This window comes from Taudactylus pleione, unplaced genomic scaffold, assembly GCF_031769625.1.
Source record: "Taudactylus pleione unplaced genomic scaffold, aTauple2 ptg000289l, whole genome shotgun sequence".
In the NCBI taxonomy this organism is placed as follows: domain Eukaryota; kingdom Metazoa; phylum Chordata; class Amphibia; order Anura; family Myobatrachidae; genus Taudactylus; species Taudactylus pleione.
The window spans coordinates 4,200,847-4,227,582 of record NW_028284691.1 but is presented as its reverse complement, the minus strand read 5'-3'; positions in this window follow the sequence as shown (position 1 = coordinate 4,227,582).

Sequence of the window (26,736 nt, the reverse complement as noted above, 5' to 3'; positions counted from 1 at the left end):
GTGTGCATGTGCGCTGAGACTGCGGGGCGTGTGCATGTGCGCTGAGACTGCGGGGCGTGTGCATGTGCGCTGAGACTGCGGGTGTGTCCATGTGCGCTGAGACTGCAGGGAGTGTGCATGTGCGCTGAGACTGCAGGGTGTGTGCATGTGCGCTGAGACTGCGGGGGGTGTGCATGTGCGCTGAGACTGGGGGTGTGTGCATGTGCGCTGAGACTAGGGTGTGTGCATGTGCGCTGAGACTGCGGGGGGTGTGCATGTGCGCTGAGACTGCGGGGCATGTGCGCTGAGACTGCGTGGCGTGTGCATGTGCGTTGAGACTGTGGGGCGTGTGCATGTGCGCTGAGACTGCGGGGCGTGTGCATGTGTGCTGAGACTGCAGTGTGTGTGCATGAGTGCTGAGACTGCGGGGGGTGCATGTGCGCTGAGACTGCGGTGTGTGTGCATTTGCGCTGAGACTGCGGGGTGTGTGCATGTGCGCTGAGACTGCGGGGGGTGCGCGCTGAGACTGCGGGGTGTGTGCATGTGCACTGAGACTGCGGGGTGTGTGCATGTGCGCTGAGACTGCGGGGTGTGTGCATGTGCGCTGAGACTGCGGGGTGTGTGCATGTGCGCTGAGACTGCGGGGTGTGTGCATGTGCGCTGAGACTGCGGGGTGTGTGCATGTGCGCTGAGACTGCGGGGTGTGCATGTGCGCTGAGACTGCGGGGTGTGTGCAAGTGCACTGAGACTGCGGGGTGTGTGCATGTGCGCTGAGACTAGGGTGTGTGCAAGTGCGCTGAGACTAGGGTGTGTGCATGTGCGCTGAGACTGAGGGGTGTGTGCATGTGCGCTGAGACTGCGGGGTGTGTGCATGTGCGCTGAGACCGCGGGGTGTGTGCATGTGCGCTGAGACTGCGGGGTGTGTGCATGTGCGCTGAGACTGCGGGGACTGCGGGGTGTGTGCATGTGCGCTGAGACTGCAGGATGTGTGCTGAGACTGTAGGGTGTATGCATGTGCGCTGAGACTGTAGGGTGTGGGCATGTGCGCTGAGACTGCAGGATGTGTGCTGAGACTGTAGGGTGTGTGCATGTGCGCTGAGACTGCAGGGTATGTGCATGTGCGCTGAGACTGGGGGGGGGGTGCATGTGCGCTGAGACTGCGGGTGTGTGCATGTGCGCTGAGACTAGGGTGTGTGCATGTGCGCTGAGACTGCGGGGGGTGTGCATGTGCGCTGAGACTGCGGGGCATGTGCGCTGAGACTGCGTGGCGTGTGCATGTGCGTTGAGACTGTGGGGCGTGTGCATGTGCGCTGAGACTGCGGGGCGTGTGCATGTGCGCTGAGACTGCAGTGTGTGTGCATGAGTGCTGAGACTGCGGGGGGTGCATGTGCGCTGAGACTGCGGTGTGTGTGCATTTGCGCTGAGACTGCGGGGTGTGTGCATGTGCGCTGAGACTGCGGGGGGTGCGCGCTGAGACTGCGGGGTGTGTGCATGTGCACTGAGACTGCGGGGTGTGTGCATGTGCGCTGAGACTGCGGGGTGTGTGCATGTGCGCTGAGACTGCGGGGTGTGTGCATGTGCGCTGAGACTGCGGGGTGTGTGCATGTGCGCTGAGACTGCGGGGTGTGTGCATGTGCGCTGAGACTGCGGGGTGTGCATGTGCGCTGAGACTGCGGGGTGTGTGCAAGTGCACTGAGACTGCGGGGTGTGTGCATGTGCGCTGAGACTAGGGTGTGTGCAAGTGCGCTGAGACTAGGGTGTGTGCAAGTGCGCTGAGACTAGGGTGTGTGCATGTGCGCTGAGACTGAGGGGTGTGTGCATGTGCGCTGAGACTGCGGGGTGTGTGCATGTGCGCTGAGACTGCGGGGTGTGTGCATGTGCGCTGAGACTGCGGGGTGTGTGCATGTGCGCTGAGACTGCGGGGTGTGTGCATGTGCGCTGAGACTGCAGGGTGTGTGCATGTGCGCTGAGACTGCAGGATGTGTGCTGAGACTGTAGGGTGTATGCATGTGCGCTGAGACTGTAGGGTGTGGGCATGTGCGCTGAGACTGCAGGATGTGTGCTGAGACTGTAGGGTGTGTGCATGTGCGCTGAGACTGCAGGGTATGTGCATGTGCGCTGAGACTAGGGTGTGTGCATGTGTGCTGAGACTGTAGGGTGTGTGCATGTGTGCTGAGACTGCGGGGTGTGTGCTTGTGCGCTGAGACTGCGTGATGTGTGCATGTGCTCTGAGACTGCAGGGTGTGTGCATGTGCGCTGAGACTGCAGGGTGTGCGCATGTGCGCTGAGACTGCAGGGTGTGCGCATGTGCGCTGAGACTGCTGGGTGTGCGCATGTGCTGAGACTGCAGGGTGTGCGCATGTGCGCTGAGACTGCAGGGTGTGTGCATGTGCGCTGAGACTGCAGGGTGTGTGCATGTGCGCTGAGACTGCAGGGTGTGTGCATGTGCGCTGAGACTAGGGTGTGTGCATGTGCGCTGAGACTGCAGGGTGTGTGCATGTGCGCTGAGACTGCAGGGTGTGTGCATGTGCGCTGAGACTGCGGGGTGTGTGCATGTGCGCTGAGACTGCGGGGTGTGTGCATGTGCGCTGAGACTGCGGGGTGTGTGCATGTGCGCTGAGACTGCGGGGTGTGTGCATGTGCGCTGAGACTGCGGGGTGTGTGCATGTGCGCTGAGACTGCGGGGTGTGTGCATGTGCGCTGAGACTGCGGGGTGTGTGCATGTGCGCTGAGACTGCGGGGTGTGTGCATGTGCGCTGAGACTGCGGGGTGTGTGCATGTGCGCTGAGACTGCGGGGTGTGTGCATGTATGCTGAGACTGCGGGGTGTGTGCATGTGCGCTGAGACTGCAGGGTGTGTGCATGTGCGCTGAGACTGAGGGGTGTGTGCATGTGCGCTGAGACTGAGGGGTGTGTGCATGTGTGCTGAGACTGCAGGGTGTGTGCATGTGTGCTGAGACTGCAGGGTGTGTGCATGTGTGCTGAGACTGCAGGGTGTGTGCATGTGCGCTGAGACTGCGGGGTGTGTGCATGTGCGCTGAGACTGCGGGGTGTGTGCATGTGCGCTGAGACTGCAGGATGTGTGCTGAGACTGTAGGGTGTGTGCATGTGCGCTGAGACTGCAGGGTGTGTGCATGTGCGCTGAGACTGAGGGGTGTGTGCATGTGCGCTGAGACTGCAGGGTGTGTGCATGTGTGCTGAGACTGCAGGGTGTGTGCATGTGTGCTGAGACTGCAGGGTGTGTGCATGTGCGCTGAGACTGCGGGGTGTGTGCATGTGCGCTGAGACTGCAGGGTGTGTGCATGTGCGCTGAGACTGCAGGATGTGTGCTGAGACTGTAGGGTGTATGCATGTGCGCTGAGACTGCAGGGTGTGGGCATGTGCGCTGAGACTGCAGGATGTGTGCTGAGACTGTAGGGTGTGTGCATGTGCGCTGAGACTGCAGGGTATGTGCATGTGCGCTGAGACTAGGGTGTGTGCATGTGTGCTGAGACTGTAGGGTGTGTGCATGTGTGCTGAGACTGCGGGGTGTGTGCTTGTGCGCTGAGACTGCGTGATGTGTGCATGTGCACTGAGACTGCAGGGTGTGTGCATGTGCGCTGAGACTGCGTGATGTGTGCATGTGCGCTGAGACTGCAGGGTGTGTGCATGTGCGCTGAGACTGCATGGTGTGTGCATGTGCGCTTAGACTGCAGGGTGTGTGCATGTGCGCTGAGACTGCAGGGTGTGCGCATGTGCTGAGACTGCAGGGTGTGCGCATGTGCGCTGAGACTGCAGGGTGTGCGCATGTGTGCTGAGACTGCAGGGTGTGTGCATGTGTGCTGAGACTGCAGGGTGTGTGCATGTGCGCTGAGACTAGGGTGTGTGCATGTGCTGAGACTGCAGGGTGTGCGCATGTGCGCTGAGACTGCAGGGTGTGCGCATGTGCGCTGAGACTGCAGGGTGTGTGCATGTGTGCTGAGACTGCAGGGTGTGTGCATGTGCGCTGAGACTAGGGTGTGTGCATGTGCTGAGACTGCAGGGTGTGCGCATGTGCGCTGAGACTGCAGGGTGTGCGCATGTGCGCTGAGACTGCAGGGTGTGTGCATGTGTGCTGAGACTGCAGGGTGTGTGCATGTGCGCTGAGACTAGGGTGTGTGCATGTGTGCTGAGACTGTAGGGTGTGTGCATGTGCGCTGAGACTGTAGGGTGTGTGCATGTGTGCTGAGACTGCGGGGTGTGTGCTTGTGCGCTGAGACTGCGTGATGTGTGCATGTGCGCTGAGACTGCAGGGTGTGTGCATGTGCGCTGAGACTGCAGGGTGTGTGCATGTGCGCTGAGACTGCAGGGTGTGTGCATGTGCGCTGAGACTGCAGGGTGTGTGCATGTGCGCTGAGACTGCAGGGTGTGTGCATGTGCGCTGAGACTGCAGGGTGTGTGCATGTGCGCTGAGACTGCAGGGTGTGTGCATGTGCGCTGAGACTGCAGGGTGTGTGCATGTGCGCTGAGACTGTAGGGTGTGTGCATGTGCGCTGAGACTGCAGGGTGTGTGCATGTGTGCTGAGACTGCAGGGTGTGTGCATGTGTGCTGAGACTGCAGGGTGTGTGCATGTGCACTGAGACTGCAGGGTGTGTGCATGTATGCTGAGACTGCAGGGTGTGTGCATGTGCGCTGAGACTGCAGGGTGTGTGCATGTGCGCTGAGACTGCAGGGTGTGTGCATGTATGCTGAGACTGCAGGGTGTGTGCATGTGCGCTGAGACTGCAGGGTGTGTGCGCTGAGACTGCAGGGTGTGTGCATGTGCTCTGAGACTGCAGGGTGTGTGCATGTATGCTGAGACTGCAGGGTGTGTGCATGTGCGCTGAGACTGCAGGGTGTGTGCATGTGCGTTGAGACTGCAGAGTGTGTGCATGTGCGCTGAGACTGCAGGGTGTGTGCATGTGCGCTGAGACTGCAGGGTGTGTGCATGTGCGCTGAGACTGCAGGGTGTGTGCATGTGCGCTGAGACTACACGGGTGTGTGCATGTGCGCTGAGACTGCAGGGTGTGTGCATGTGTGCTGAGACTGCAGGGTGTGTGCATGTGCGCTGAGACTACATGGGTGTGTGCATGTGCGCTGAGACTGCAGGGTGTGTGCATGTGCGCTGAGACTGCAGGGTGTGTGTATGCATATGTGCTGAGGTTACAGAGACTACATATGTGTGTGTGCAGTGACAAAGTCAGTCCATAAGTTTGTGCCTTCGGGCTGGAGCAGTCATTCCATGCACACAGTAAACCCAGCATAACAGATATTGAAATAGTAAAAATAAAAATGATGTCCCATTTATTTATTTATTTGAGTGGGGGTGGGGGGGCTCACCGATGCTTTCTCATACAGGGCACCAAAATGACTAGCTACGGCTTTGCTTATGAGTACAAATAGCCAGTGGTGTAAATTCAGTCCAGATGCCCAGAGGCAAGTTATAATTTGGTGCCCCCCCCTAAAAAAAGGGAAAATACCATGTTTTAGGCGGCTGTGATGGTACACTCTGAGTAAATATTTACAGCCCTAAGTGGAGTGAATTTGTTGTGGGCAATGGAGGAGGTGCCCCTTCAGTGCTGGAGCCCGGCGCAGGCGCCTCCATTGTCTCCCATAGTTCTGCCCCTGCAAATAGCTAGATTTGATTTGATCTGGACCAGTGGCGGCTCCAGGGGTGGGGTTGCAGCAAAGTCCAAAATTCAAATAGGGGGGCCACACCAACTGCCAGTGAGTCCCAGCCATCTATGTTTGGCAGTGTGTGAAATTGCAGTTGGCGTGGCTCCCCTATTTGAACTGTGCTGCAGCCTCATCTCTGGAGCTGCCACTGATTTGGACTCAAGCATGGATATCCATGAAACCTGTACTGTAATGGTGGAGTTTGGGAACCTCTGCCTTAACCACTTCGAAATGCAGGTGAAATTGTTATACAATATGTAGCTCACACCTTTGAGACTTCATACAATTTGTCCTTCTCAATCTAAACTGTGTTGGCGTAACTGTGCTGTAACTAGCCATGTATTTCATATTTACTGCTCGTGTCAAGTGATACAGCCCTTTTGGCTTAAAGTGTGTGCAAGTGCTTGCTGGCTTTTTAGTTTTGACCCGTCTCTCTCCCCCAATGTAGCATTATTGTTATTACACCTACAGTACAGTGTAATCCCTCAACTCCCCAAACACTTAAGGTACTGTGGACGGGATGTACTAAACGGAAAACGTGGTAAAAACCCCATTTCCAGGGTTTTCCCGCATTTTTCGTATGTATCATCAGCTGGCCGCCGGGTCTTCGATGTGGAGGGTAACGCCAGCTTTTGCCTATGGGCTTCTACCGCATCGCGCGCTATGAGGGATCCGATCCCTCCAAGCATGCCCCGCGGCCGCCGCGTCACTCTGCGCATGCGCAGATGGACTCCCGGGCATAAACTCTTAAGTCCTAAGCACAGAGCACATCGCAAAGGACAGCTCTTATAGGAAGAGCTGTCCTTTGCGCTACTGATCGCATATATTAGTACATATGCGATCAGTAGGAATGCGAAGCATGGCGGGATGTACTTCGCAAGGTTAGTACATCCCGCCCTGTATGTGTTTCACTCCATCCTCACTGCAGCCTTGGCACAGAAATGGAAATATTTTTCACCCCGTACTATAGCTAAGCTATAGTATATAAAGTATACTTTCACAATGAGTTGGAGGCGGCTGGTGTCCCTTATTCCATCTCAGACACTTTTCCTGTAATAAAGTGGTTTAGTTATAGCACAAGTTCAATACTGAAGGAACAGGGTACACTATTCCCCAGATAGGTCTGTTGTTTACCTTCCATTTAGTCTCAATGAAGTCCCAGAAGATTGAATTCTATGGTACTGGTATGCAATCGGGAAGCCGGCTGACATTATATCAACAGCCGGCTTCCCGACTGTCATATCCTGGCGAGGGTGAAATGACCAGCGTCTAGATGTAGACGCCGCTCATTTCACCGATGCCAGGAGACTGGCGCTCGGCATCCCGATCGAAGGGATGCCGGGCGCCGCGAGCGGACAGCCACGGATTAGGTTTAGGTCTCCCGGGGGGGATTTAGGGTTAGGCCCCCCCGGGGAGGTTAGGGTTAGGCTAGGGGCAGGGAGGGTTAGGGTTAGGCACCCCTGAGGGGAGGTTAGGGTTAGGCACCCCCCCGGGGGACTTAGGTTTAGGCAGCGGGGAAGGGGGGGTTAGGTTTAGGCACTTAGAGGGGGGATTACGGTTAGGCACTTGGGGGGGAGGTTAGGGTTAGGCACCCCTAAGGGATGGTTAAGGGTGTAAGTTAGGTTAGTTAATACTTACCTAGGGACGATCGGGATTTCCAGCGCTGTCGAGCTGCCGGCGGTATTACATACAGATTCCTATGGTACTATATATTCCCATTGCATTATGCATACTGTGCTGCAATACAGTATTGTCATGTGTTTTGTTAATTCCTTGTATTGTACTCTTGCCATTGTTTATAGTATACTATATTACCCGTCCTCACCTTTCTCCCTTATATGCCCTTTTACCCTCTTTCCCTTTTTCTCTTTCTATACCCCTTTATTTGAAACAAATTTTGAATAAATATTATTGATAAAAAATAAATAAAAATATACTGTACGATGTGTCTTCACAGGTACAGTAATCTAATAATAATGATATTAGAATTCTTGTAAATGTATCTACAGTATATGTTAAATTCCTTTCCCGTTTGGCTAAATTTGTAGTGTAATGTTGTCATTTGTACACTAATAACATTTCCACATCTCACTGCAGTTTGGCATGTGTGGAAATAGTCTTTCTCAGCCCTGGCTTTGTGCTGTGGGGTTTCCATGAGGGCCTTGTACTGCTTGTTATAGAGACATTATTCCCCTGAAAGGCGAGGAAGGCTGCCATCCAGGTTCCTTTTCAGCTGTTATCAATGTGTTCCTGTTTCCCTAGAAACCAAAGAGGGCCAATCCCAGGGCCCCTGGATCTGGCTGGGAGCCTGTCCCTCTGTGCAGCATGTGGCAGTGGCTCCCATGATTAGCTGTTCACACAAACCTGACTGACAACGTGTGCTGGGAATAAGATAAGAATAATTTATTTTAAGGCAGGGAGGGCTGCAGCATGACATTTCTTTTTGTTACACGCTTCCATGTGCTGTTAGAATAGCCTGGCCGTGTCTGGTGACAGGAGAGTCCTGCTGATTTCTGTTACAAAGAAGATTATCCGGGTGACATTTTGGGAAGAATTGCGTGAGGATTAAAAGGAAAATTAACCTTAAAGGATCACCGAAAACTCTGCGGATTAGTTTTTTAGGGTTTTTTTTTTTTTGGCAGAGGCAAAGGTCTCAATAACTTGCAGGAGTATGAGGATGCTGAAGCAGTGATTTGGGGGTGTCCTTTCTCTCTTACTGGATCTATCTGGAGTTAGTTGTTGGGGAGTCACGATTTTCCAGGCTTTCGGCGCAAATGAATCATCGGAGCAATAAGGCACCTGCATTCACTGGATGGTGCCAGCTGGGCACTCTTCAGCGCCCACTTTCAAAATGATGAAGTTAAAGGCATTCTGTCTGGATTACTGGCAGTTTCTGTGTCTCCAGCCACTCCATGGGCTCTATAAGAGGTACGAGGTTTCTATATACAGTATAACTAGGCTGTACCGTGTATGTGACTTGTCTCGGCTGACTATATGATACCATATACACCAATATAATAATGTACCGTTGTGAAATATGCACAATGTGGGGCATATATATCAAAGCTTGATGTGAGATAAAATTGTGAGATATATATCATCAACCAATCAGCTTCTAACTTACATTTTGCAGGCTGTGTTTAAGAAATTATAGTTTGGAGCTGATTGGTTGGTGATATATATTTCACAATTTTATCTCACATCAAGCTTTGATACATATGCCCCTATGTATCTCTTAAAAGAGCTATATCACTCTATTGCCCCAATATGTATTGTATTTAAAGCTGGGTACACACTGTACAATCACACTTTCAATGTGATTTACTATCGATTTCAGTTACATTCGGAAGTCCTGATCACAGTGCCAATAAGCACATACACACCTATACAACTTTCAGTCTTAGACCCTCGTCTGTCTAAAATATCTTCTGAAAAGACACAAAGGCAGCGCTGCTGCTTGAGGAGCATGAGCAGAGGCATCGGACAGAGCGGTCAGAAGTGCGTACACACTACACTTTTTGTCCGATATTGTAGCATCAAAGATAACGCGATTGAAGGCGCACACACACTCTTAAGATATGGCATGAACGAGTCGTGAATCGAAAGAATGGCCTGAAGATTGTCAGGTGTTTATCCATCTTAAATGCGGAAATTGTCTCTACCACACTTGCCTGGTGGATAGTCTTTGTATCTATTACTCTTTCAGTGAATCAGTGCTTTGCTATGGTGACCTCTGAAATACATAGAGGGTTAAATCAACAAGATCAAGGTCTTGGTGCTGACAAGATGGAGATGTTTGCCGGTGATTACTAGTAAATCTGTGTGATGCACGGGTCCTGTGACAAAGCAGCTTGGAGATTTATGGAGAGCCGTGTAAGAGGCAGCTGCATTCATATTCATGAGCACTGATACATCCTTTATATCGGCAGATATCAGCAGATCACACACCCACCACTCCACACAATAGATAATCACACTGACACACCCTGCCTTTCTGCAAGCGTTCAGCTTCATGGGTTAGTTAAACAACTTGTATTCATTTATTAATTATATGATCATTAAAGAATATTTCCTCTCCAAACTAAATTTAGCTGAAATTGAATGTGTGAGATGACGTTCTATAGCGCATTTGTTCTCACATGAGATGTGTGATTCTTACATCCCCTTCCAGCGATAACATCATGTGAATAAGGGACTCTTGATAACTTCATTCTTGTGACATGAAGTTGGGTTACTGATTGTAGCTTATAACGCTGACCTGCTTTAATAAAAGGCAGGTAACTCCATTGTATAATGTTCCAGTCTCTAACAAGCTAGATATTCAGGATATCTCCACTTGCACACAGGTGTACCCATAGGTGGCACATCCACCAGCAATCATGACCTTTAAGATAGCCTGAGTCATAGCCTTCGGGTCTGTAGGACTGATATTGTGTTATCCCAGCTAACACAGCTCCTCATTTGTTCACTCCCAGGGTCAGTCAGCAGCACCAGCTGGTTGTGTCATCTCTCATTGTTGTGCAGAGATGGAACTCAATTACCCTTTGTTGTCCAGCACCTGGGGGCTCTAAGACATTCTGGGGAACATTCATAACAAAACGTGTGCACCTAAAAACTGTGAATAGTAAGGGCTGCTGAAAACTGATATGCACAAATGCCCAGTATTTACTAATATTGTATTGACAGTTTTTTGTAAATATAACTGTCCTCTAAATGGCACCATACACTTGTTATCTGATCTAGCAGCAGTTTGAGGTTTTGGTTGGTACCAATTGCTACTTGCTGTTTATTTTTTGTTAATATCATGCCAGGAAGGATCCTGCAGCTGATCTTCTTTGTGAACTCTCCATCCTTTTTTTTTTTGCATTGTGGTGCACATCCTGCACTCTCTTCTACTGAAAATAGTTTATAAGTGCCCCATTCTTTGGTATTCTGGGATACAAAGTAAATTAATCCTATCTTATTATTATTATTACTATTATTATTATTATTATTATTATTATTTCACTTTACTTTTATATTAGTTATTTTAACTATATTTATATTTTTGCCATGCTTTGCTGATCTTCATTTTCAAGCATATCTCTGTGATATTTGCTGAGCAGCTATCCATCTGCATAGACAATGAGCTGAACCTGACCTGCCAGTATCTTTCTGATGCTGTAGGTTCAGGGTCACTGTACGACTGCTGAAACCGCTTGTTTCAATTTACAAATCATTAAAACCCCTATCACACATAACCTAAATACCCAGGTATTTGTCGGCACAGAAGCTTCAAGCCGGGTCTACACTATGTGTGAAAGAGGCCGACCCAGGTCAGAGTCCCGGGTCCCCAATCATGCTCTGTACCAGGGTCGGGGACTGAAAGGGGTGTAAGATGCTCGCACAGATAACTTACTAGAGTTTTTGTGCTGTTAACATGGATAATACTATCGCTACTTTCTTACTTTAGTCAGTGCCTAAAGGTTTAGGGGCATATTTACTAAGGAGTGAATTTTCAGATCCCTCGATTTTTGCACATTTTGCCTGCCAGATTTAAAAGGGCAATAATATTTAATGCAAAACAAATGTGTACCGCCTGCTCGATATGTCGACCAGGAGGAGGGGGGTCACCAGTCATATTGGTGGGTACACATATCATATAGTGTGTACCCAGATTAACTGAGCATCAGGCGATGCACTGTTTTTCCATCCGCAGCCCTGGGCAGGGCCGCAACTAGGGGGGGGCTAGAGGTGCACGTGCACTGGGTGCCGGAATGCAGGGGGTGAAAAAGGGATGACTCACGGTGGCTTGGGGGCTGGAGAGTCAGAAAACGGCGATCCAAAAATGGCCACCGCCAAGGAGGAGACAGATAATAGAGGTCCTTACCGGACCTCTAGTGTCTGTTAGGCCAGCGCAAGTGCCGGGAGAAGATGCTGAAAGCTGCATCTTCTCCCGTGAAACCCCCTGGCAACGCGCATAAAATCCCTGACAACGAGCAGGTAATTTTAAAGTAATTAGAAGCCTTACTGTGGGGCATACAATGGTGTCGGGCAAATATGTAAGTGGCACTTTGGTAATAGGCATTACAATGTGTGGCATAATGTGTAATGGGCATTATTGTGTGTGGAATAATGTAAGTCACTATACCAGGGACGTTTGACTAGTGCACTGCCTTATGGAGGAGCAAGGGCAAAATCCAGGTATGGGAAGGGAGGGGGCGCAAAATTGCTACCTTGCACTGGGTGACAGATATCCTAGTTTCGGCCCTGCCCTGGGCGTCATCATTAGTATTGGTACTAGCACCTGCCCTATGCTGGGTGCAAAAGCCCCATCCGAAACATGCTTCCCTTCTCTGTACACGTAAGCAGACCTACACTTCCACAATACTCCCATGAGAGTGATCTCTTGCATAAAACCTTAACATTACAGCTTGGTTGCCACCCTTAAATGCGTATTTCACACAAGAGAGATAGGGCCAAGATCCGTCCGACTCAAACAGCCAGAGATACCCGAAAAAAAAAATTGTGTAAATTCACTTGTGCACTTGGGCAGTTTGCTAAAACTTGCTATTTGTGGGCGTATAATGATCTGCGTCTCACTCAGGATCAGGTCCATAGTGTGTATTTCAGCCTGAACAACAGAAGCTGTTTTTCAAGAGACTGTACCCTAATTATAGGCAAGCGGGGGGAGCGCTTACAGATGCCAAAATCCTATCTAGACTTACTGATTTACATTGGTTTGTACTGGGTCCATTGTGTCAGCAGCCTGAACTGGCACATGAGCATTGCTCTCTATATCGGAGGTCTCCACAGCGGGATGGGGCTTGGCCGTGCCCCAGGTTGGTGCGGTCACACACAAGGGTCTATTTGGATTTTTTTGCAAAAATTTCTTTTCATGTGTCCACTACATGAAGACACCTGCCTCCAATTAATGTGAAGGTGCAATTCCTCCCGACTCCTGGAACTCATCCAGGTCGCTGGATAGCAGGAGAGTGCCCCAAAATTCTGGCAGTTCCACCAAAAGTGGGATGGTTCGGAGCAGGGGCGTTTTAAGGATGAGGGGGCCCGTGTGCACTCCTCGGCGGGGCCCCCTCTTCTCTTCCTAGTGGCTGGCAGCCAACTGACGTGGCTGGCCAGCCACCGGAGCATTAGCAGACTCAGGGCACTAGAGTGTGCCCGGAGTCTACTGCGCATGAGCAGGACACCGGAAAAATGGCCGCCCCGGCCATTTTTCCGGTGTTCTGAGCAGCAGTGACACCTGACGCGGGACCTCGGACAGGTAAGTTTAAAAATAATATGGGTGCAGTGTGTGAGGTGCGGGCCCCCCCTGGACCCGGGGGCCCGGGGGCCCGTGTGCCCCGCACACATTGCACCCATTATAGATACGCCACTGGTTCGGAGGCATGCATGAGGAAGGGCTAACATAGGGCTCTGCTTGCAGCCTACTCATAAATCATGTCCTCCATCATGGAAGGCCTGATATATTCAGAGACTTCTACAATGCATAAGAGCTAGTCCTAGCTCCTAGGGAAGGACAAAAGAGTAGATAAACTGTTCTTAAACCACATGGTAATATGTAGGAAAGGGTCTCATACCCTCTAGATTATAGTATTTCACAAGAAGCCTGAAATGAAGTCACCAAGCACATTATTGATGCTGCATATTCTGAATTCTGCAGAGTTCCTAGAACATGTACAGTACAGTACTGCATTCTCTAATCATCTTTTCATCTGTTCACAACTTTACTCAAATATTTTAGTCCTCTACTGCCACGAGAAATAGCCAACATGCTGGTGAGCCTGGCAGAATTAGCTCCATATGATTTATCTGGCAGTGACATATTATTCCCAAGGAATTGGTACAATTTGGCCAGAATACAAATGTCAGTTGAATAGGAATTACAGTGAACTTATTAGCATATTTGCATATTCATGAAGCATTATGCTCCTCATTGATGTTTTCGTTCTGACAGATTTCTGTAAATATTTTGACAGTACTGCAAATAAAACATAAAAACTGTGTCTGTGTCTCCTGCAAGCCAGTTATTATAAGAGGAAGTGAGGAACATGAAGGGGTTTTATCTAATTCTGTAGAAAATCCAAGTTTCCATCACTGACCTGCCTTAATGTACCATACAGACCTAGAGAAGCACAGACCAACACACACACAGATCTGCTCCATGTTCTTTCATTTATTCATTTATTAGCTGCTTGCTCTGTTCCAGCTCACCAGGTATATATAAGAAAATAGACACACATAAACGTTGTTGTAAGTTGTAAGTGGGTTAAGAATTAGGAGCCTGGTTAGGAACAAGCTGTGTTAATGGTGATATTTATTCAATGACCTTTATCACAGTGGTAAGAAAATGATTATCACTGCAATTAATCATTCACATGTCACCAAGGCAGTATGGCTGGCTCAGAGTGGTAAAGATGAACTTACCGCTTAGGTAGGTCAATCTGAGGGTATATGTACATCTGTGTTCATCTAATGAAAGGAGGCGGCTCATGTGCCATCTTTGTGTGCCCCCGTGCACCAATGCATTCACAGTGAATAGTTTGGCACTGTGTCAGAGGCTACTAATGTCTGTTCATTCATATCCCAAATTCCTGGTGATTACACTATTGTGCACGCGCATATCTCCAGGAAAGTGACTCTGGTGTGCACCACACACACTGCACCCATTATTGATGGCGCTGAGAGGGGGAGGGGGCCAGGTACTAATTACCCGGGCCTGGGTTTTATGGAGGGGCCCGATAGGTCCTCTGCTCTCCCCCTTTCCCTCTTACCCATCAGTGGCAGTGTCTGCCCAGCATGCTGGGCTGAGCTGGGTGCATGGCGGCTGCTGCCGCTGATTAGCAGCAACAATCACTCCTCTGGCTGGGAGGGGGGGGAGCACTGATCGCACAAGCTATTGACTGCAAAACTCTGCAAACCTTTATCACATAGTGAGGGGGGAACTTGCTGGAGCACATTCAAAACTACAAAGAACTATCTGGTTGCTGTGAGTTACCTGCATACTACATTTTATAAAACAGCATTGGTTACAGGATATGCGATCACATTGCTCACTCATAACAATAGTGTTACCATGCTGGTAAGTCAGCTCATGTCCTCAGAGACTAGCCTTAGAGCCGCATTAGGGCCACATTGGCCTGGTGCTCAAAATTATTAAGTACTTAAGGCCTCATTCAGAGGCGGTCGGAGGATGCAAGCAGTCGCTCAGAAACTGGGCGGCCACTTGCATCCTGACCGCCCGCCTCTGTTGCGGTCGTTAGGCTGTGGGTTAACACCCACAGCTCTAACGACCGCTATGGTGATGGTCGCGATGGTCAGAGACCATCGCGACCATCGGGGCTTACGACGAGACCCTAGGGTAGGGTCTCCCTTGTCGTAAGCCCCGGAGAGCTTCTGGCTCTGTCTGAGCCGGAAGCTCTCCACTGACATCACTAGTGATGTCAGTGGGGATGCCCCCAAACGGTAGGCGTTCCCCGGTCCGAGCGCATCGGCGCTAACGACCGGGTCTTAATGACCCCCCTATTGTGGGGAGCTTTGACCAGTGCTGTGTGGGTGTGACCAGTGCTGTGTGGGTGTGACCAGTGCCTTGTGGGTGTGACCAGTGTTGTGTGGGTGTGATCAGTGCAGTGTGGGTGTGACCAGTGCTGTGTGGGTGTGACCAGTGCTGTGTGGGTGTGACCAGTGCAGTGTGGGTGTGACCAGTGAAGTGTGGGTGTGACCAGTGCTGTGTGGGTGTGACCAGTGCTGTGTAGGTGCTCTGTGGGCGTGTACATCCACTACACTATCAGCCCCAATGTCTCCCTAAAAATGTAAAAGTGGAAATTATACATAATTTTGTGCGCAAAATAGAACTACAATATTAATACTGTGGCCAGCTGGTCGGCTGTCCTGATGATGGGCCTATTTGTATGTGGATGTCTGTGGCTGTAGTCCCATCTGCTCCATTGTTAATCTGACCCTAACTAGCTATGCGAAGCAGTAAATTAACCCTTATGGCTGCGGCCCAGTATCACCGTGGCAGCTGACTGTTTAATTGGTAAATTACATTGGTAAAATCCCATCAACCTTATTAAAGAGATACATGTTATTTAGATATACTCAAAGTTCCTGGGAGCCTAATTACATACCTGGTAATTTATACACTATTCTCTGTTACTGGTTACTGTTGCTTTAACAAAAGTTTCTGGAGTGATGCTCTGCAGCATGGCCAGGAATTAGTTGTGTACAATAGGCAGTGCTCTGAGAGCATGGGAAGTAAATTAGGCAGTTTCCCTCCCAATCCAAATCTTTTAAGACAATTTTCTGCAATTTGCTTCCCAATGAGTTCCGGTCTGTAGAAGCCGGGATATTGCGGCTGGAATAATAAAGTGAAGCCCAGGCTTATAGAGTATTGTTGATTGTCCTTCACTAAATTCTGTACAGATTATAAATGAAGTGTTTAGGTTCAGGAGACTTCTCTCTCTTCTCTGTAATTCTGTGATTTATGCTGTAATTTCTATGAACTAGGATAGGTTGAAAGCTAGGGGTTGTATTAATTACACGTAGACCACTGGAGCTTGAAGGAAAATTACCATTTAAAAAAACCTGTAAACTAAATGTTCTTGTTCTCCTCTTCTGGGCACATTATTCTTCTGCTGCTGTAAAAAGTTTTTAGTCACTGGTTACCCCCAAGAATGTCAGTCACACCAACATGCCTGCAAGCTATAAAACACAGAATACAAAATACCAAGGAGGAATCGCATCATCGCAAACATTTTATAAATAACATTATTTCTGTCTGTGTTTCGTTTTAAAGTACAATGTTTCTTCTATTGCTATGTTTTGTTGTTGCTGTTGTTTAATGCACAGCACTTAAGGCAGACACCGTTTCCTCGATAATGCTGTCATATCATTGCATTCCTAGTGCATAGCATACACAGCACAGCATAAAGATCAGTGGGTCCTCACATAGAATGGAAAACAATTATTGTACAGAAGCATTTGATAATTAGACTCTATAGGGGGGAATTCAATTCAATGCGCTATTGAATAGCGACGGGAGGGACTCCCGAAGCTATTCAATACACCGTGCTGTTTGGGCGCGCTAAGGATTTCTTCTCGCACCCCCCTGGGGATGCGAAGAGAAATCCGACCAAAGTCCCAAAAACAGATATTTTATATTGTATTCTGAACATTGAATAGATTTTATCATTGGCTGCTATAGTTTTTACCATTATCAAATTTTTAGAATGAATGTGAAATAAAGTGTTTCTTTATTCTCACTAATGAGTTGCTTAATTGATTGCTGGCACTTTTGAAGTACAAACCTGAGTTCAGATGAATTCTACATCCTTGAGTCAGTTTCTAGGTTAGTGGAAAGTATTAGCAAATCTCTGGTGTTCCTAAGAGAAAGTTCATATGTTGGTCAAGTATCACTCCTTCCTGCTCCCCCCAAAGTACCCAACCTTTGTCCTGCTTTACTCAGATTCCCTCCACACAAGCTCAGTGTTATATCATCCTATAGGCTTATAGACTATTCATCCATGTTTACTTTTAAGGCTTTAGCAGATATGTGGCCCCCAATATCTTTACCAGCTGTTTGACTTTTCTCTTAGTTGATTGTAGCATAAAATGAGGCCTTTCTTCTGTCACATGCTTCCCAACAATTCAGATAAGCAGTGGTGCAAGTAGAAAAACTTTCTTAGTGGTACTGTAAGCGTGCGTCGTAGCCACGTGCCACAAGGCTCACCATCGGTCACACCATCGAAACTTCTACCCTGTGAAAGATGCAGTGTCTCTGTCCGAGTATAGCTTCCTATGTGAGTGGCTGAGTATCTGTGTATGCAGCCACTTTACCTGACACGACTGCGACACTCAAATAACACGATCGTTAAGGGGCCTATCCATTACACGACTTTATGAACGATCCGGCCAAAACCAGGAGGTTACACGCTGGGTCCTTGCCGACCCCGACTATCTGTCAAACATGCTGGCCAACCTGATGACGCTTGTCAGGTTCCACATGTTAGCAGATAGGGAGGTCGTCTCCTGCACTGAATGACGTTCAGTGAATGCCGTCCAGTGCGGGCACCGCACCCGGCGACCTGAAGGACTGGACGCTAGATGTTCAGTTTTTCAGATCGCGTTATGGACCATCTCCCAAAAACAACCACTACATTTGCAACACATTTCTGAGACTGTGCATCTCCCGTGCACGTCAATCGCAACTCGGACTCTGAACGCATAAAATGCACAGTGCGACTTAGATGCATGTGCAGAAGAAAATAATAATTGTACTGTGTCCAATATCGCCGCTGCATATGACTCAGAATCAGGCCCTCTGACTGGTATAATGAACAGATTGACCTTTGCGACGCCGCTCATAGTATTTTGCCACATTTTAGGGGGCGTGGTCATGCCTCCCATATGAAACCACACCCCCCAGTACTTGGACCCTTGTCGGCTGTAGACAACCCTGCCAATAATTCACAGACATGGCGCCTCAGAGGCAGAACTGGACTTTCGAGACTGAAGTAATCAGGTGGAAGCCGAGATGTAACCAATGGAGTGACACCGCGGTACCATGAAAGGGAAAGCGTATGGATATTTTTATAAAAGGAGAGAGAATGGGCTGTGTGCTATATATGCCCATACAATAAAACTAAACTATTCAAAATAAATATGCATCATCAATCATACATACGATTATTACATACATACAATTTATAATAACATATCAAAACCTTCAGAAAACTGTTTAAAACAAAAAATGTATGGGGATCTATTCAGAAATGTATTCATGTGAGTCTCTGATCACTACCAATAGAAGGATATATTACACCGGAATCAGTATTTGGTGCTTATAATTAACACATCATAGAGTTTGCCAGAATGAACTAGAGTTTACCAGTGCTAAAAATATGATTTCTTCAGCTGGCACCAATAGTAATTGCATCTTACTGTACGCATCTGTGTCCTGATACGGAACTCAGAACCATTACAGTGTCCACATGTTTGTAGCTTTGCGCCGTTCCCCTTCACACAAGTCCAGGCAGAGACACGACACTTTGGGCGGAGTTCAATTGATTACGCGGTCCGGATCTCCCGTCTAAAGTGACAGGAGATCGCGGGCCGCTATTCAATTGCTGCCATTCTTCGCGCTGATCGCGCCCATAGAGGTCAGGTTTAGCCGCGTAAAGCAGCTAAACCCGACCAAAGTGCTGGGCGCGATCGCGAAAAGTGATGTTTGGGCGCCCAAACATGTCACTTTTAGCACATTTCAGCTCTCATCCCCCTGGGGCTGCGAGCTGAAATGTAGCGCTTGCCAGCTGATCGCGCCCGACAGGAGCAAGAATAGAATAGCTCCGTCGGGCGCGATAGGGGCTGGAATGAATTGAATTGCGCCCTAAGTTGGAGGTTTCCGTTTTGAGCAGGTAAAAGCAGTAGCAGTTGTAAATTACACTTGCAGCATCTGGTAAACGGATGTACTGTGTGGCCATATGCCGGTTAGCTTGCGGTCATTGGTGTATCTATGATGGGTGCACACCGCACACTTTGTACCCATGTTTAATACTTACCTCTCCAGAGTCCTGCGTTGGGGCTGCAGCAGCAGCACAAATCACCAGGAAAATGGCACAGCGACCATTATCCGTGAGATTTGCACATGTACAGTAGAGAAATCTCCGAGACCATTGCGCGGACGCCATGCTACCAGAGACACATTGCCAGAGTCTATTGCACCGCAGACATAGGGAGGAGAGGACCCGCGTGGAATCTTCAAAAGGGGCCCCCTTCTCTCTTAAACTGCCCCTGATTGCAGTGTTTTGGGGGTGTTCTGGGTTACAGGAAACTCCCCCTAAATGCGCGCTTATGCTGTGTATGTGATCGACTATGTGTTGTCACAACCCTGTACTGAAATCTGTTGTAATTTAAGATATACAAAGAGGCAGAGAAGCCAGAAGATGAACAGACCTCATAAAGGGAACTATAAATAATAAATAATTATATTTATTTGTGAATAGTTTTGGCAGAATATAAACTTGCTGAAAGGAAGTGTCCCAGTTGTGTTACGGCCTAGTGAAGAGAAGATGTTTTTGTTGTTGTTGTGGCTGAATGCTTTGTGCTTCCTTCCCTTTCATCCACTTTGATATTTCAGTCCGGGTTTTTTATGTTCTGTTACAGTGTGGGGTGTTGAGCAGCATTGCAATATTGTAGCTGAAAACATATGTGTTCAGTCTGGTTGTGAGTAATAATTTAGACTACTGACTATAGGACTTCATTCACAATTTTAGATCTTATTTTTAGCCCAAGTTTTTTAGATGAAATAAGGTTAATGTCTCACTTAACTAGGAATAAACCCTTCTGCAAAGTATTTGCCAGGGACCATTACAACTTGTTAGCAGCAATTATTGCTCACAGGCACAGCTTGTTAGGTAATTTTATGCTGGCTATTATTAGATATAGAGCTTTCATTTCAATGTGCATTTCCACACACCTAAAATGCTTTGTGTGACTTACTGTACAATTACAAAATAGCTGGCTCCTAACTTTTTATGATTATTATCTTTAATTATGAAGTGCCACAAAGTGTCTGCAGCACTCTACATGGTCCAAACTTACGAAAATTGCAAAATAACGAGTAAAGCAGGGTACACGCCTTAGCGATGTGGTGAGACACAGCAATGTTAAGTTACGATATATCGCATCGCCATACACACTGCACAGTCACCGTGCAATGCATCCAAAGGGGTTGGGTACGCGATCTCGGCACACACAATGTCGGCGGTCACAATACCGATGCCGGAATACCGACGGTTACAATGCCGACGCCTGCAGGTAAGTGATACCCCTTTCACACTGCCAAAATAACCCAGGTTATTGCCGGGTTGACCCGGGTCGTGGGTTGGTGTGAAAAAGTCCCCTGAAAAATAAACCGGGTCCAGTGACCCGGGAATCCAACCCAGGTAGCAAGCAGGGTTGGACACGGGAATGACCCGGGTCATGATGCAGTGTGAACAGTCCGACCTGAGTTATCGACCCAGGTAAGTCCCTAAAATGAGCTGATTGGCGGCTGTGGAGAAGTCTCCACCCACTTTTTATGACCTCTCAAGTTTAGCAGGGCTGACCTGGGTTCAGTGTGAACAGGGCCTATTTGGGAATAACCCAGGGCGAAGGTGCACTGTAAATGGGGTCTGACCAGGGTTTCGCCCGGGACTGACCCGTGTTCAAAATCCCAGGTTGGACCCGGGATTTTAGTGTGAAAGGGATACAAGGTAACCCTTCTCCTAACCCTACGCCTGACCATCCTTTCCTGCAGCCTAACTAAAACCGTCCCCTCCCGCAGCCTAACCCTAACCCTCCCCCTAGTGCCTAACCCCTAATACATACCTTCTGTATCGCAGCCGCCAGGATTCGGCAGATCCTGACCCTTGTAGGAATTTCGGCACTGGGCTGGTGAGCGCCGGCTTTGTGCGCGTCGGGATGTCAGCTACATCCCTTCCAAAGTTGCTTATAGTGTACTAGGCATTTAGGATTAGTATTTTTATCACAATGGAATTGGAATAAATGCACAGATTAAGGAACACTGCATGGCGAGATGCATGGTACAGCTCATCCGTATCAGATTAAGTTCTTTTGCCTTTTTCACCCGGTTATCATCCATGTTGCACATCGCTGCTGCACTGTCCAAGGTGCTCCTGCATTGTACTTTTGTCACATTAGAGATGCAAATAAGAAGCAAATTCGGTACAAAACTGAATGGAGGGGTGCATGGCATGGCTTCGTGGCATTATTTGTGGTGCGCCATACACTATTAGAGGATTGTGTATGTGGACACATCTGTATTACAGTATTAAAATAGTAAATGTTGGTTTACTTATATCTGAGTCGCACTCTGCTGCTGCACGCAGTCCGAGATACTTGTCACACTAGAGATGCAGATAAGATGCAAAGTGGCTTTATCAGTGACGTGCCATACAGGGCTATTTGGCACTATTGGAGGATTGGTGTACATGGACACATCTATATTACAGTTTTAAACTATAGTAAAGGTTAAATTATAACAATATTTCTAATAGTGTATACAGTATTTGCTTATAAATAAACAATATTACGACATTCCATGCTGGTTAATAAGGAGATATTAAAGTGCTTAAAGGATGTAATGTTGATTTTCACATAACTTGGAGATTTGCAGATTCAGATGCTTAACCGTGTACATCAGTGGCCATACTCTGTTGGTGATTCTGCACCTGGCATGGCACTTGTGCAAGTCCTGATGGTTGCTACTAATACCCCTTTTACACCGGAGCTAAAACCCGGGTTTTTGAAGGGTTAACCCGGGCAGCTCCCTGGTGTAAAAGGGCAGAGGGTTGGATCGCCGGGTCGAGTGACCCGGCAATCCAACCCAGGTAACTAGCAGGGTTTAACACGGGCGTAGCCCGTGAAACCCTGCTATGGGAACAGCGCACTCCGGGTCACGAAGACCTGGAGTGCGCTGCTAGCCGGCCGATTGGTCCGGCTTCAGTGGTGCTTGGAGATGACGTCATCTCCAAGCGTCCACTTTCACTCCGCAAAAGCCGGGTCTATGCAGACCCGACTGCGGTGTGAGCGGCGCTGACTCGGGAATATCCCGAGTCAGCGCCGGCAAAATTCCGGGTCTGATCCGGATAGGAACTTTGTTCCAACTCCGGGTCAGACCCAGAATTTAGGTGGAAAAGGGGTATTAAGCTGCTCAAACTGAACGTCCTAACTCTTGTGCATTCAGACACACGCTTGTACACCAGGGGAAGTGCTTATACTAGCATTAGCATCATAGGCAAACGCAGGGGGGGTTTCCGTCTGCCTGGAAACCCCCCCTCCCCAGCCCACACCATGACAACAACAGAAATAGTAATATAATATAATTTTACTAGTGCTGCATGTTCTTCTCAGTATCACATATGAAATAATTAGCACCACCTGTGGATCTTTTAACATGTATCAGCCAGTAATAAATAACCTGTGCACCAACTAGGAGATCTGGAAAACATTCACTGTTAGGGATGTGCTGCTATATATGTCCAGGGCAGTGCTAGGTTATTCTGCTGCTCCCAGACTCCCGGACTTGCTCTAATACTCTGGAATGGTGCCCACATCTAAAATAAAAACATTCAGCTCAGGCAGGATGGCCTACTGGCACATCTAATGGCTTAAGGTGATTCCTGGTTCTCTATATGATGGAATTATGACACACAATATACTTTGTAAGACGCATATTAAAGCTGGTTAAGTGCTAATTCTACCCTACTTATGGACTGGCCACACTCTCTAAAATCAAGCATTTGGAAACCCCCCTCTAGAAATCCTGCGTTTGCCACTGAGCATATAGGGGCCTATTCATGATGTTAATTATCGAGGTCCGATCGGACCCCGATAATTAACACACTGACTCACCGCAGACGCCGGAGAAATTCATCATTGGTCCGGCAATGAGACAGCTGCTCTGAAAATCAACTGTCCCAGCGAGCGGCTTCACTGCTCATTTCGGAGCAGTGAATATTTTCACTGCTCGTGAGAGCAATGCGCATGCGTGACTGACAGGTCACGCATGCGCACAAGAGCTCCGATGTCCGAAGGAGCCGGACAGGGGCGGATCCCTCTTCACGACCCGGGACTCCTACTGCAATCAATCTCCGAAAAAATTATGTTTTTGGATCTTGATGATTTCTGTTCCCATACTAGTGTACGGGGAGAGCGGGCTATTCTGCAAAAGCAAGGTAAGCAGGAGAAATCTGTGATACTTATTTAAATAAATAAATAAATAAAAAATTGTCTGAAATATATACAGTATGGGCATTCTTTAAACGGCCAAAAAAAATTTTTTTTTTCTATGCACATTTGCAATTATTTATGAGACTAAGATTAAATATATTTCTTTTTAAATCAGGTTTAGTTATAAGATTTTCATCTGTACATACAAAGCAAAGACACATTAACACTCTCCAATCCAGAACCCACATGCAATTAACAAGGAAAAACAAATAATTTCAGTAAAGAAAATAAATGATTGCCTTCAATATATACACAGTATTAAAAAACAATTAAGTAATTAAACATTTGGCTTAATCTGCAGAAAATGTAGTGTTGCGTTACAGTGTATAGAACATAGATATGGTTACAGTGATTATCATAAATTACTTCAGCTGGTGAATTGATAGAGTAAAATCTCCATGCTTAACCCAAACATCATGATCAGATGCAAATAAAGACAAAATAGAAAAAAACATAGAAGGTTGATCATATGACCGTAGCGCCAGATGCTCCCGTCTGCACCAATTCAGCATTATCAACCACCGCAAAACTATAAAGAGACGTATTCCAAGGCCCCCAAACCCAATCATGCAGTATTTCACGTTTAGTAAACAGAAACCTTTCATGGCTACCTCATGCATCAACCCACACAATTCATGAAACCTAGGGGCTCTCTGGTCAATTGAGGTGAGAGCTGTACAAACCTTGGCCAACACCAGAGCATTGGAGATATTCTGAGCTGTGACTTTATTGACACTGTCCTTAAGCCCAAGACAAAATAGACCTATAGAAAATACTGGGATTCTACGGGCAGGGAGGTAGAGAGCAGTGACGGGCCCAGATGATGGGGAGGGAGGAGCATGCCCATGTCCACCCGAAAAAAATAATAATATTACAATGCATACCAAGTAGAGGGGATGAGGAGGAAGGGGGCATTTTTTCCCACACACAGCGAGCCAGGGCCCCTACTGGGCGCTTTAAAGAAGCCCGGTGTGGTTAATTGGTACTTGACCCATTTTGATGTCCCAGAGTACAATATCTTGTGATCTCACCACAAAAGGAACCAATCTTTGGGGCAAAGCTGAAGGAGAAACCAAAAGGAGGCCAAGTGATCAGAGCATTTGGGGCAAACACTGGAGGCACCCATCCCAAATCTACTCAGTAATTGATGTGAGAGATAAACCCAATGGAAGATACCAAAATGTTGGTGAACGCAGAGTGGGATGGCCTCACCCCTACAGCCAGGGCTGCCCATAGAGGGGACACATGTCAGTGTTCCCCTCAGCACAATATTGACCCCGATCTCTGCATGCACTCTTAGCGCTGGGTGATGATGTGTGATCATCAGCCCCTCTGAGTGCTACTTCCTGCTCATAGGGGAGTAATTGGTCCCCTTTGTGCCGCATGTTACACAGTGCTCTGCAAGTAGACAGTGCCAGAAGAGCAACAACAGGGCAGGTGACCAGGGGCGCCCATGTATGTGGGACCCCGTACATAGCTACATCACCAGCGGGGAGGGCCTGTGGCATAATGGGAGCCCTACAGTGTGTTCAACATATTTTTGTGATACTAGGAGAATTTACACATTATACATTTTAATAACATTGCCAGTGTATCATTTTGACAATTTTATAGGTAGTGGCCCCCACAACCTTAATCCGGCCTCAAGCAGATGCAAGTTGTCGATACATGGTTGGAGAAAGAGCTTCTGAGTGGGTTGTAGCAAGTGTCTAAACATGTGGACCTTAGCCTTGAGAGGGTAGCATGTTACATTTGTCCAGTCCAAACCTATGGATTAGAGAGTTTATAGCTGGCTATTGAATCAGGCGAGAAGTCATAATTATACAATATGGTGGGGGAGGGGGGGGGCTATTTCTACTGGGGGCTCCATGGAGACTGGGGAAGTAATTTCATTGTGAGCGAAGTTGCGGGAAACAGGTAGTCATAAATATGGCTGCCATACCTTTTAGCACATGTGGTGGCAGCTAGGGGGATGGTGGGCTGTCCAAAGTTTTTCAGCTCACTAAACCATGTGGTTGTCATGGTAGTCACATAAGGAAATGAGGAAATGGGAGAAAGTATTAAACCTTCTAAACAGTGGAGAAGTGGAAAAGTTTCCCATAGCCAATCAGCTTCTAGCTAGCATTTATCAAGTGCATTCTATAAAATTAAGTAGAAGCTGATTGGCTGCTATGGGTAACTTTTCCATTTGTCCAATGCTAGAATGCTTGATACATTCTCCTCAAGTGTTATAAATAATAGCGTCTAAAAAAAACAAACCAACAACATACTCCCGGCCATCATACATCAGCATTCTGGCAGGGAGGGGTCAGCCAGGTCAGCACAGCGGGAGGGGCGTGGAGCAGCATAAGCAAGGTGGGAACTTGATGCGGCATTGGGGGCGGAACGATGGGTATGATAGTGATTACACAATGCCGAGATTACCGAGGCCACGATGACACAATTCAATGCAAACTGCGTCATTGCCCACCCACCCCTGTTTCAGGGGGGGGACTTACCCACTTTTCTAGGCGGCTGGGAGCGCCACCTGATTTTTGGAGCCGGCCGTTCCGGTAGAGTAGGAAAGTATAACCTACATAAAAAAGGTAATAACAAAACTGCTTCTTATAGCATGCCATAGTGATTTATGTTATAAAGAAAAACATGCATAATGTTTTTAAAATTTAAAATTAGTATGTTTTATAACCAAGGTCAACTAACACATCATCATGGGGATTGTAGTGCACCAAGGATCATTAGATCATATCTTGCATGATTTGCCTAGATACTTAGTATTCTTTTCTGCAAAAGTGAACTGATTAGCTTGATATCATATGTATAGAAATATTTTTCAAAGAACAAATATTTTATATTTGTAAACTGGACCCGCTCCCCCCCCCTCCCTCTCGTTGCCCATGCCAATCAAAATACAGACGCCGGCATCCCGAAGCGATCAAGATACCGACACCGGCATCCCGAAGGTAAGTATGCGAGTTAGGTTTAGGATTAGACCGGGAATGGGGGGTTAGGTTTAGGGACCTGCCGGAGTGGGTTAGGGTTAGGCACTGACTGGGGAGGATTAGGGTTAGGCTGCAGAGAGGGGGGGTTAGGGTTAGGCACCACCAGGGGAAAGTTAGGGTTAGGCACCACCCGGGGAAGGTTAGGTTTAGGGTGCGGGAAGGGGGGGTTAGGTTAAACACCACCGAGGGGAGGTTAGGGTTAGGCACCACCGAAGGAGGGTTAGGGTTAGGCAGCACCGGAATAGGGTTAGAGTTAGGGGGGGAGAGGGAGAGGGTCAGGTTACTTACCGGCCTC